The sequence below is a fragment of the Castor canadensis genome, chromosome 3 (genome assembly GCF_047511655.1).
Source record: "Castor canadensis chromosome 3, mCasCan1.hap1v2, whole genome shotgun sequence".
Lineage (NCBI taxonomy): Eukaryota > Metazoa > Chordata > Mammalia > Rodentia > Castoridae > Castor > Castor canadensis.
The window spans coordinates 99,711,369-99,723,997 of NC_133388.1; positions in this window are offsets into that span (position 1 = coordinate 99,711,369).

Below are 12,629 nucleotides of genomic sequence, written 5' to 3' on the forward strand. Positions count from 1 at the left end.
GTTCAAACACACACACACACACACACACACACACAAATACACAAATTGTGGTTTTTTTTGCACCAGATCTTGCTATGAAGCCCAGGCTAGCCTTTTATCTATTTTTCTTTGTGGTGGTACTGAGGTTTGATCTCAGGGCTTCACACTTTCTAGGCAAGTACTCTGCAACTTGAGCCACTCTTCTAGCCCCCAGGCTGGCCTTGAACTCATGATCCTCTTGCATCAGCATCCAGAGTCCTAGGATTATAGGAACATGCCACCAGGAGCACATTATATGTTTTTTTTTAAAAAAACTAATTTAATTAAAAAGTTTTAATCATATTCTGGACTAGCTATGCATTAAGCTCAACTTCTTATTTTTTGGTTTTTTATTTCAGGTTTAGCAACAGCAGCATAGAGATAGCATGTTCATTGAGATTATTACTTGAGCCAGGCAAAACACTCAATTATCCAAGACTGCAGAATTTATTTTCATTAATGTACTTAATCACCTAGGGGGTTAATAATTATTTAACAAATAATTTGTGAAAAATGAATTCAGTTACCACAAAAAGTAAAAATTAGGGATTTAAAATATAAGCTTATCTCAACAGAAATGTAAACAAAATTTTCACAATATATTCTTCATGATCATCATACTACCTAGTGATAGATAATATTAAGTAATTTCCTTACCATGATGAAATGTTTCAGTAAAACCCTCACTAAAAGACAGGCACAGTGAATCAAGTCTGGAATCCTAACTAATGTGGAGATGGACATAAGGAGAATCACAATTTGGGGACAGCCTGGGGCAGCTCAGTGTGGCCTTAAACTCTTGATCTTCCTGCCTCAATCTCCTGAGTGCTGATATTATAGACATTCACCACTACACCCAGGAATAGTAGTGTTTTTTACAGTTGGGTGTTATTATGCAGGTTTAGAGAGATTAAATAAATTTCTCAAGGCCACACCATAAGTGATGGAGCAGGGATAGAGAACCGTAAACTTTGCTGGTATGTTCAATTGCCTGTTATGGTTAATTGCTGTGTTTAATTCCATTGGAACTAAACTGTTAAGCAACCACTGTCATTTGCCTCTAGTCACTGACTACAGACTGGGTTGGAGATTTTAGTTTAGAGTACTAATGTAATAAGGCTAAAATCCTTTTCTGTCAAGCTCAGAAGTCTGTGCCAGGTGGACATGACACTGGGTGAGTTTGGAAAGCACCTCTCTGGAAAGTGAGCAAGTGTTGCTTGGGAATGGTTTCTATGGAGAACTTTGAAACAAAGAATGGAGCACAAATGACACTATGAGACAAAGTAGGAAATCTTGTCAAGTTGAAACCTCCCAATAGTAGAATCTTCTTTCTTTTTTTGTATGTTTTTATTTACCTACAAAACAAAGGGAAATAAGGTGAGGAGAGGTCTATATGCAAACAAACAAAGCTACCAGTCTTCTAGTTACAGTAACATGAGCTGGTCTTGTTGCAAGCACATCCACAGCCCTAAATAATCCATTAGATGACAGCAGCCTTGGTCAGTGTCATAACTGTAACCTCATCAGATGTGAAGAGATTGAACCACCCAGTAAAATCACTAACTTTCACAAACTCTCTCAAATAACACACATTCATTGTCATTTCCTGTTACATATTGGTTTTACTGTGAAACATCAGGCACACAATGCACTCTTTATTTGAGTTTGAAATTGCTTTGAACTAATTATACAACAAAGAATTTCCCATATTTTGGCATTACATTATGGAAAACAGTTGATAAGAAATCAAAAATGGTTAGGAATATACAATAATACATTTTTTATTAAAGATGCCTTGCTTTTCACAGTGATTTCTTTTGGTTTTCTAGAGGTGCAAAATTAAAAATATCTGTGATGAGTTCTCATTTATTCTTAAGTTTAAAGCCTATTATTTTATAAATTTACTAAGCTCTCATTTATTTTCAGTTGTACAAGTGAAATGTTATTCTCAATGGAATAAATATTCTAACTTCAACAAACACAGTAAACAGGAAAACAAAATAAATTTTAAATACTAAATTGTGAGGTTTGTGTAAATATTTAACATATTTATACACTGAAATTGATGATTTTTAAATTTTATCATATTCAGTGATTACAACAGCCCCATTACTCTCAGTAGAGATCAATACAAAGCATACCTGTCTTAAATAAATAAATGCAACAATAGATTGAGAAATTTCAAAGAATAAAAAGACTAGACAAATCTCCTTCATGAACATAGATGAAAATGTTCTCAGGACTTAACAAATCAAATTCATCAAAATATTAAAAGATAATATATTTTAACTTAGGAAGAGCAGTCCTGGGAACACAAGACTCAAACAAAATTTAAAGTTCAAATTTTTTATCCAGTAGCCAGTGGCTTATGCCTGTAATTCTAGCTAACTGGTTGTACAGTTAGCCAACCTGGGCAAAGAGTTTCCAATTCCCAACTTGAAAATACACATTACAAAAAAGGACTGGCAGAGTGGCTCATGTGGTAGAAAATCTACCTTGCAAGAATGAGATCCTGAATTCTAGCCCCAGTACCACTAAAAAAGAAAACAATATGCTTAACTGATCCTATTAAAGAAAAAAGAAAACCCCCATGCAATCCTTTTAGTTAATGCAGAAAAATATTTGGTCAAAGCATTTAATGTAAGACATGAAACTTGTAGGATAAAACAAAGGGAAAAACTTTAGGAATTGGAATAAGCAATCAATCAAATGCACTCCTATGTTCATTGTAGCACTACTTACAATAGGTAACACATAGGGTCTTTGGAGGTGTCCATTGGCAGATGAATGGGTAAAGAAAATGTGACATATACACATATGCAATGGAATATTTTCACCCATAACAATGAAATCTTGTCATTTGTGGCAAAAGGGTTATGATGGGAGGACTTCATGTTAAATGAAATGTTAAAGCTGGGTGCTGGTGACTCACTCCTGTAATAATAGCTATTTGGGAGGGGGAGATCAGGAAGATCACAGGTTGACATCAGCCCAGGCAGCATTTCTCAAGATCCTATCTCCAAAAGAAGAAGAGCAAAATGGCCTGGATGTTTGTCTCAAGTGGTAGAGCACCTGCTTTGCAAGTACAAAGCCCTGCATTCAAAGCCGGTTCCACTCTGCCAAAATAAATGAACTTATGCACAGAAAGACAAATATGACATGTTCTCACTTCTATGTGGAAACTAAAAAAATTCATTTGTGATGTAGAAAGTAGAATAGTGGTTACTAGATACTAAGATAGGAGGGGAAATAGGAGATTAGATAAGGTAAACCACAATACAGTTAGATATGAGAAAGATGCTCTGTTTTTCTATTGAATAGTAGACTGACTATAGACCATAGAAATGCACTGATATTTCACAAAATCTTCACAAAGAAATTAAAATGTTTGAGAGATGCTTTTGCTTACTCAAATTTGATCTTTTCATATTAGACACATATATCAAACCATCACATGGTGCCCCAGAAACATATACGGTTTTCTTTGCAAGAAATAAAATTTATTGTATGGCCTAATCTAGATGTTAAAAGAATGGAAACAGACAATCCAATAAATAACATTTGGCAACTTAAAAGTGAACAAACCAAACCTAAGGTTAGAAGATGAAAAGAAGTAATGAAGAAATGAATTAAATGGAAATTTTAAAAAATCACAAAGAATCATTTGAAATGAAAAGGTGGTTTCCTGAAAAGATAAATGACATTGAAGAACCCTTTACCAAAGTAACTATAGAAAGAGGGAGAAGATTCAAATTAATACAATAAGAGATGAAGGGGAGAAAATGAGCAGAGATGACTAGAGAATGAGAGGGGTAAAGACCCTGAGAAGGCAGCATCTTCTGGACATAACAATTATTTATTGTTGTCAACCTCCTGAGACCTGAGGTCCAAAGCACCCTGGTCAAAGGTCTTTAGTATAGGAGGTCAAAGGCAGTGGCCAGAGAGTGGCCTCTTAAGTGCTCCAGGAAACTGGAACTCTGTGAAGGATTCTGTGAACCGTGGCATCTAAAGCTGTGCACAGGCACCCAAGGAGATCAATGAATAGGAGGGGTTGGGGCAGGGGCTCTATCTACTCTCATTGTGACCCTAACACTTTTCTCCTTTATTTTACTCACCCACAAATGGTATGGGATGATTGAGGACATGCCCACATTGCGCATTACATGCTGCCTGGCATCCTTCTGCATCTACTTCTTCTGGCTCACATTAGGAGGATCACAGTGCTGGATAGAAGTCAGGGAATGTAGTGAGGTGAGTGTTGGAAATTGTAGTGATTGTGGTGTATGCTGGAGGAAGAGTGCTGTGTGTGCTGGGGGACAAGTGCTGTGTGTGCTGGAGGAAGATTGTGGTGTGTGTTGGAGGAAGGTCACTGTGTGTTGGAGATGGAAGATTGTGCTATATGTTGGAGGTGGAAGATAGTATTGAGTGTTGGAGGAGGAAAATCATAGCGTGTATTGGAGAAAGAGCATCGTGAGTGTTGGGGAAAGATTGTGGTAAGTGTTGGAGGAAGATCATAGTGTGTGTTGGACAAAGATCTTTGTGAGTGTGGAGAAGGAGCCTGGTTGATTTCCTGAGTCATGTGGACTCCTCACCTTGCTCATCCCAGCCCTGATATGCCTGAAGAAATCAGACTCAAAGACTGCAGCCAAGAAAATCTTGTAAGTATTTCATCATAGTAACAGTACTGGTGTTCTTGCAGAGGCAAAGAAAAAGAAAAAGATTAAAAATGGTGATAAACCGGAATTAACCATTGTTAGTGAGTATGCGCCCCCAAAGATCGCTATCTTCTGCTCCAAGAGCTCATGAATGTGTTACTCTGCCAGTGTCACTTCACCAGATGTTGACTTCAATAGTATGAAAAGACTTAAGTATGGGGCATTCCATTTATCAACTGGGAAGATATAATATAGAATAAGAAGGATCTGGAGCAAGATTCCCTTAACCTACACAAGAACAAGACTGTAGAAGATCTGAAAGAGAAGAACTGGCAGCTGGAGAAGCTTCCAGTTCTTTTGGCTGAGAAAGAACCTAGGCAGCTCAGCATAGAGCAGCTTCAGAAGAAGCTGGAAATGCCCAAGGTCTGGCTCCTGCAGTCCTCCAGCCAGATATGGCAAATCCTGGTATAGATGCACATCCTGAAAGAGAATAAGGAGAGAAGGAACACAGCACCCAGGAAGTTCACCAGCTGAAGACCACATTGGCAGAATTGAGGAGCCAGCTGAAAGAGACATCTCCCCCAAAGTCCTCAGTTGGTCCAACTGAGGCACAACAGTGGCTGGACAAGGAGGTCCAACAATCAAGGTAGGAGCTGGAGAGACTTGTGGATAGCTACAGGCCTAAGTGCAGGAGAACAAGAGGCTGAGTTGCCTCAAAGAGGAGCAGGAGGATCAGCTGCTGGCACTGGAGCAGGCAGCCAGAATCCTGGGTGAACAAGTGGAGAATGGCAAGGAGGATATGAAGAGCATAGAGAACAACCATACTATCAGCCAGGAGACCTTGGCAGACACAAACCTGAGGAGCAGCTGAACCAGCTGCAAGATGACAACATGAAGCTGGCCATAGCCCTGCAGTCAGAGTAGAAAGTTAAGAAGGAGCTGGACAACAAGCTGAGCCAGATGCAGGAATATCTGACTGAGCTCAAGGTTTTTGTACAGCTGAATAACCTGGAATCTCTAGGACAAGCAAGACCAGTGCCTCTAACACCAGCAGCAGGACATAGTGGCCCATCACCAGTACATGACCTCTGACCAGAAAAGGCCACTGATGAGACACAGGAACCCAAAGGCTACCAGCTTATGCAGACCCAGGCCCTGGACCTAGAAAGCTGAGAATCCATGGTGACTGGGGAAGAGCACCCACAGCAACAGGGAGAGCTAAGGAGCCTGAAGACAACCTGCTGGTGCATGGCTCACCAACCAGCCCTGCCCTACACTGAGTTGGAGAAGGAGGCCTTGGGCTCCATGAGCCGGAGCTGCAGTGTGTCTGGGAAGAGTTGCTTCCTGGAGGTCATATCAGAAGACCAGGAGCATAATGAAGGTCTACAATACCTCTACACACAGCTCTCCAGAAAGATGGGCACCTTTGGAGAGTGCATTGCCATCAATTAAACCCACATTTTTATTGAGGATCCAGTACTGAAGAAGATTCAAGATGAGAAGGCAGAGAACATCAGCAGGCTGGCTAGAGACAAGATGGAAATGATGTGGGATCTTCAGGATCTGCAGCTCCAACTTGAAGACCAGTACAGAAAGTGGCAAGGGAAGTTTCTGGCTGCCACCCATAGCTGTGCTGCTGAGCTCACCTCAGAACCCTAGGGCCCCAGGGGAAAGTTTTTGTTTTTTTTTAAATAGTGTTATTCTTTTTAAAATCATACTATTGGTGCACTGGGTGTTCATTGTAACATTTACAAAAGTTCTTAGAGTATATCATAGTTTATTTCCCTCCTTCATAACTATCCTTTATCCTCCTTCCCCTCATTCCTGAAACAGTTTCAGTAGGTCTCATTTTTCCATTTTCTTATGTAAGTACATAATATTTTCACCATATTCACTCTCCTACACCCTTTCCTTATATCCTCCCTCTCCCACTGTTATCAACTCCCAGACAGGATCAGTTTCACCTTCCTGTTCTCTATTTTTGAAACAAGAAATTTTTGTTTGTAAGAGCTATACAGAAATTTTCATTATGACATTTCTATATATATGTGCATTATAATCCAGATTGTTTCAACCAATTTCTACTTTTCTCTTTCTACCTTAGTCCCCTTCTTATTGTGTTTTCAACAGGTTTAAAAATTCTATATTCATTCTTGTATAGAAAGTACATCAATCATATTCAACTTCTTAACTTCCTTTGTTCACTCTCCCTTTTCTGTTACTAACCTCCCCTTACCATGACCTGTTTTTCATAGTATTGCTTGTATTTGTATTCGGTTTACATTTCACATATTGGACAAAATCTTTGGCCTTTGGATTTCTAAACCTATCTAATTTCATTACGATGATGTTCTCCAGCTCCCCAGGATGTACATAAAGTTGTGTGTGATGAGGGAAATTTGAAAATGTCAGCATCACTGATGATGTTCAATATGAGGAAAAAGCAGTTGGAGCATCTTTATCACCCCAAATACAACAGGACCTGCAACTGTGGTGTAACATCCAAAATGAGGAAGAGTGGGCAGAATTGAAGGACAACCTTGGCCTCCCCTTCTAATACCAGAGTGACAAAAATGTCAAAGTGACCATAATGCTTGTTTAAAGTGGGACTGGTACTCTGCCCCACCCCTGTCCCTGCCACTCTGTCCTTACATTCCTTTCCAGTCACCATTTCCTCTTTAGTAAGATTAGACCCATTTTAACAGCTCATCATAAAAACTTGTAAACCTTCAACAAAGGATCAATCAGTAGTTGAGAAAATAGAATAAAATATAATAGTAATATTTAAAGTTGAAAACTTGATAAAATCTGATGTACTCTATTCTTTCCACCAACCATCCAGAATGCTAGAGATGACCACCATAGTGATGAAGGGATGTATAATAAGATGTGTATGTGATGTGAATGTATCACCAAGAAAGATTTTTCTGTCCGTAAGACACAAATTAACCTACATGTGGGATGCTTACATGACTGCTCACTTATCAAGCTTGTATTTTTACATAAACTTCAAATATTATTTTAGTAGCTAATATTACTCAAACTTTTCTTCCTAACAATATTTGAGAGAAAAGCTAATGTATATAAAACATATTAATGGATTAGACTTTCAGATATATCTGACTTTCTAAGCTTGAAAGATATCTTTGATGTGCAATACCCCGGGTTCATCCTTAGTACCACAAAACCAAAATCAAACAGAGATAGGACTGGACTGAACCCTGCAGCTGGATATGCTCTTGTATACCAGGCTGCCTTTGAAAAGTCCAATAGATGCATCTGTCAATGAATTCTTCCCAGTGCCCCCACACTTACCTGTGTCATCCAGCTTCCTGAAAAGCTAATTGGACAGCATATGAACTGCCCAATTTTTATGGAAAGGATAATTTAAAAGCTAAAGAAAGGCTTTCAGACTTATTGGGGATCAGGCTTCTTTAATCTTTCTTTTTCTCTAGTCTACTGAATGAAAATAAATGATCTAGCTCTTCCACTCCAGCCTTAGGAGCCCCATGCATTTTCAATTATAGTCATTTGTATCAGACATTTTTGGTGGAGGTGGGCTAAAGCATCCTACAATAATTTTAAACAGTATCTACATGTTTGAGTTTGGGTGAGCTCTGATTTAGGCAAAATAGAAATATGCACTTGTGTCAGCTCTTCTGCTAGCCCCCAAATAGGTTAGAAGAGACATAAACAGTAATTTTGAGTAAGTTGTACTTTGTTCCATCCAGAATATATGACCAGGATCTCACTCTTAGAAGACATTGTCTAATGATGTGTTTAAGCTGGGGAGAATATATGGCACACACATAAGAAATATCACAAAATTTAACTTAATACTTAAATATATCTTTCTTTTGATTTATATGGCTATTGTAAGCATTTATATATGTTCTAAGTTCTGAAAAAGTTGTATATAAAATTTATTTGGTTTTTAGAGCTCTTATAGGAATGAGGAGATTGGAAATGTCCATTACAAAATTTTGTTGGTGTTACCCCAGAAAATATTTGCCTAACATAATAAAGGAGGCAGTAATGGAGGAAAATAATTAGCAAAATGACACAAGACATAGAAATCATCTAGCAAAATAGCAGACATAAACCTAATGTTATCACTAATGCATTATATATAATATATATATATATAAATATATGTATATAAATATACATATATTTATATATATATATATATAAAGTTTTTGTACATTCAATTAAAAGAATGATTGGCAAAAGAAAGCTAAAGGCTTGTCCTATTATATGATGACTAAAACAGAAACATGATATATTCAATCACACAAGCAGGTTATAAATAATATGAGAGTTAAGATATAACATCAAAAATGTAAATGAGAGAGTTTGAAGGGGTTATGTTAATTTCAGAGAAATATACTTTATAATACAAAGAAACAGAGATAATGTAAGTCATTTTATCCTGGTTATAGTTGTAGTCCAAGGGCTGCTAGAGCACCTACTCAAGTGGTAGAGCACTTGCTTAGCAAGGATGAGGGCTTGAGTTCAAACCCCAGTAGTGACTAAGAAAGAAAAGAGAAAATATAAACATACATGCACTCAACAACCCAGCCCCAGATATTTTATAAAACTAACATATCTAAAGGGAGAAATACATATTTAGAAGTAAAATATTGTGATGCAATGTTTCTCCTCCAATAGCAGATAGAAAGTCATACAGAAGACCAGGTAACTAGCATAAAGAAGCATGGAAAATGAGTACATTCTTCCATCCATGATGCCATCTACAAAGTATCCAACAACATGAGAACTGGCATTATTCTCAAGTGTTCCTGGAATATTTTTCAGGAGAAACTTTAGGGTTAGACATAAAATGAGTGTCAATAAATTTAGTAAGAATTAACATTATAGAAAATATCTTCTCTGTCTACAATGAAGTGAAATTAGAAATAAATAATTGAAAAATATGAATATAGGTGGTAATTAATCATGATACTTCTAAATATCTAAAGAGTCAAAGAAGAAATTTCAAAGAAAATTAGACAATCATGTAAGCAAATTGAACTAAAATGTCATTGAAGTTAAGCAATGGTTAGGGAGAAATTTTTTGTAGTAAAAAGTGTACTTAAAAGTATAAATACTTTAAAAGAATAACCTAAAATTCTACCTTAATGTTAGAAAAATAGCAAAATTGATTGAAAGAAATCAGAAAGTAAGATATGATAAATGTTAAATTTATATAAGAGAAATTGAAGAGTGAAGAGAATGTTATTTAAATCAAAATACTTTGAGAATGAACAGAAAACAAATCTCTAGCTAGTTCAACTAATAAAAAGAGAAGATTAAAATTACTATAATGCTGAATGAAAGAAGGTCTTCACTACTGATGATGCTACAAAAATGAAAGGGATTATAAAGGAACTCAATTAACAATTATACACCACATGTAAAACAGCCTAAATGACACAACAAATACAACCTACAAAGATACAAAAAACTACAGGAGAATATAAATGCTGATAAACTTATAACAAGTAAAAAGAACTAATAAACCAAAAATATACACTGAAAACATAGAAACGGATGTCTTCATTCAAATGTTTAAAGAATTAATAGCAATCTTTCACAAAATCTTCCAAAATAAGTTTAAAAAGTTCAAAAACCAAAAACACTTCATAGCTCAATTCAAAGCCAAAGACATCACATTAAAATAAAACTACAAACCAATGTTCCTTGTCAAAATGGATTCAAATATACTTAACACAACCCTGGAATAGCAACATACAGAAATTATACATCATGAAAGTAGAACTTATTCTCACAATGTCAAATAGGCTCAATGTATGAGAATCCATCAGTTAAGCATGACATTAGCAAAGTAAGACAACAAAGCATGTGACAGCCACACACACATATATAACAAAGTGTTGTACTTATTAATCACAAACACACTCACAGAAGAGAGCTACCTCATGTGATAAAGGGAACTTACGAAAACCTCACAGGTAGCATCACAATTCATGGTTAAAAAATTAATCTTCCCTCCCATGAACCAGAAGAAAAACAGTGTAACTATTCTCATCTTTTTATATTCACATTGTACTTAAGAAAAAGAAATAGAAGCCATTCAGATTGAAAAGCAAGACCTAACTCTATTTCTATATGCAGACAATTACATACAAAAGTCCCAGGGAGTCATTGACAAAAATGATTAGAGTTAATTAAGTTGCAAGGTACAAAACAACATATACCAAAAAGTTCTGTCTTGTGATACCTGTAATTAACAGTCCAAAAATTAAATTAAGAACATAATTCCATTAATGAGATGAGAAATATTAAAAATATTAGTAATGGGATAAATTTAACAAACTTCCAGTCTCATACACTGATAACCAGAAAACACCACTGATATAAATTGAAGAGGTCCTATTTATGCTTATGGATAAACATCTCACATTCATTGGTTGTAAAACCTAATATTGTTAAGATAATAATAATATCCAAATTTTCCTAAAGATTCAATTTACTCCCTAATGAAATTCCAGTTGCATTTTATACATATTTGCAATCTGATTCTGAAATTCATATGAAAATACAAGAAAGCAAAAGTAGCCAAGATTATCTCATAAAAAAAAGAAAGAGTGTAAGGATTCATATATTCCAGTTTAAAAGCTTAATGTTAAGAATATAATGGCATAAAAATATACATTTAATTCACTGGAATGGACTTTAAAGTCTAGATAAAAATCCACACAGCTCTGTTTAATCAATTTCCAACAATCTCTCAAGATCATTCAGTAGCGAAATAAGAGTCTTTCCAAGAATGGTTCTGGGACAAAAGATTATCCAAATACAACAAAGTGAATTGGTCTTCTACCTCACATTATATGCAAAAATTAAATCAGAATGGATCACAGACTTAAGTTAGGAGGTAACCTGTCAGAGCCAGCAGTGGGACCTTGCCTGTATGAGTTGGCATCTGGCCCTGGGAGAAAGGTCCAAGGAACTGGGGCAAAAGTCTCAGACCAGACCATTCCTGTGTGACTTGGTATCTGGCCTTGTGAGAAAGCCAGACATCCAGAAAAACAGTATTCAAGGTTCCCAGATGGCTTCATATCGTTCAGATGTAAATAAGAAAGTTATGCTAACCATGTGCTTCTCCTGCTTCTCTGTTCCCATTTTAAAGGAGCCATAACAAAGAGTTAATTTTAACTGTGCTACCCTGTACTAATGTAACCTTGAGATGTAATACTTGGCATGCTTTTTCAGGCCAAGTACTCTCTGTGTAAAAGGAGTTTATAAAAAGCAAAGGATGCTTCATTAAAGTGGCTATTGAGCAGGACTAAGTAGTCCCCTCATATTTTATGGCTTTCATCACCCAGGTTCCACCAGTAAAGGGCTTATAGTTGACATCTGAAACAGGGACTTGAGGGAGAATTTTTAAAGTGACACGAAGTCTCTCACAGAAGGCTGTAAATGAGACAAGATAGGGCAAAATCAGTGCAGAGTCCAGTCTTTTGTTTCACTCGTGCATCATTTTTTATTATGAGGAGGAGCTCAAGTTTCCAAACAGCAGTTAAAGGATTGCTTAGAAGTAATTTGTGAGTATAATCCTTGCTTTCCTGAGGAAGGTACTTGAGATGAAGAAGTTTGAGAGCAAACACGTAAAAATGTTAAAAAGGCATACAAAAAGGGAGAAAACATACCTGTTCATTTTTGAATAACGTGGGCTCTGGTTAAATCTGTAATTCCTATACTTGGAAGAGAGAGAAGGGAAGAAAACTTAGAAAAAGATACTGTAGCTTCCCTTCATGAATATGAATTAGATACAGGAGATATGGAAAAAATCACCAAGGAAAGTAAAAGGTGCTTTAGTCATGGCTTTACTGTGCCTTAGGAAACTGAAGGTAAACCACCACTGCTTGCAGCACCAGCGATTGCAAGGGCTCCTCTGAGAGAAACTGCTGATTTTTTCCTCCTCCCCAA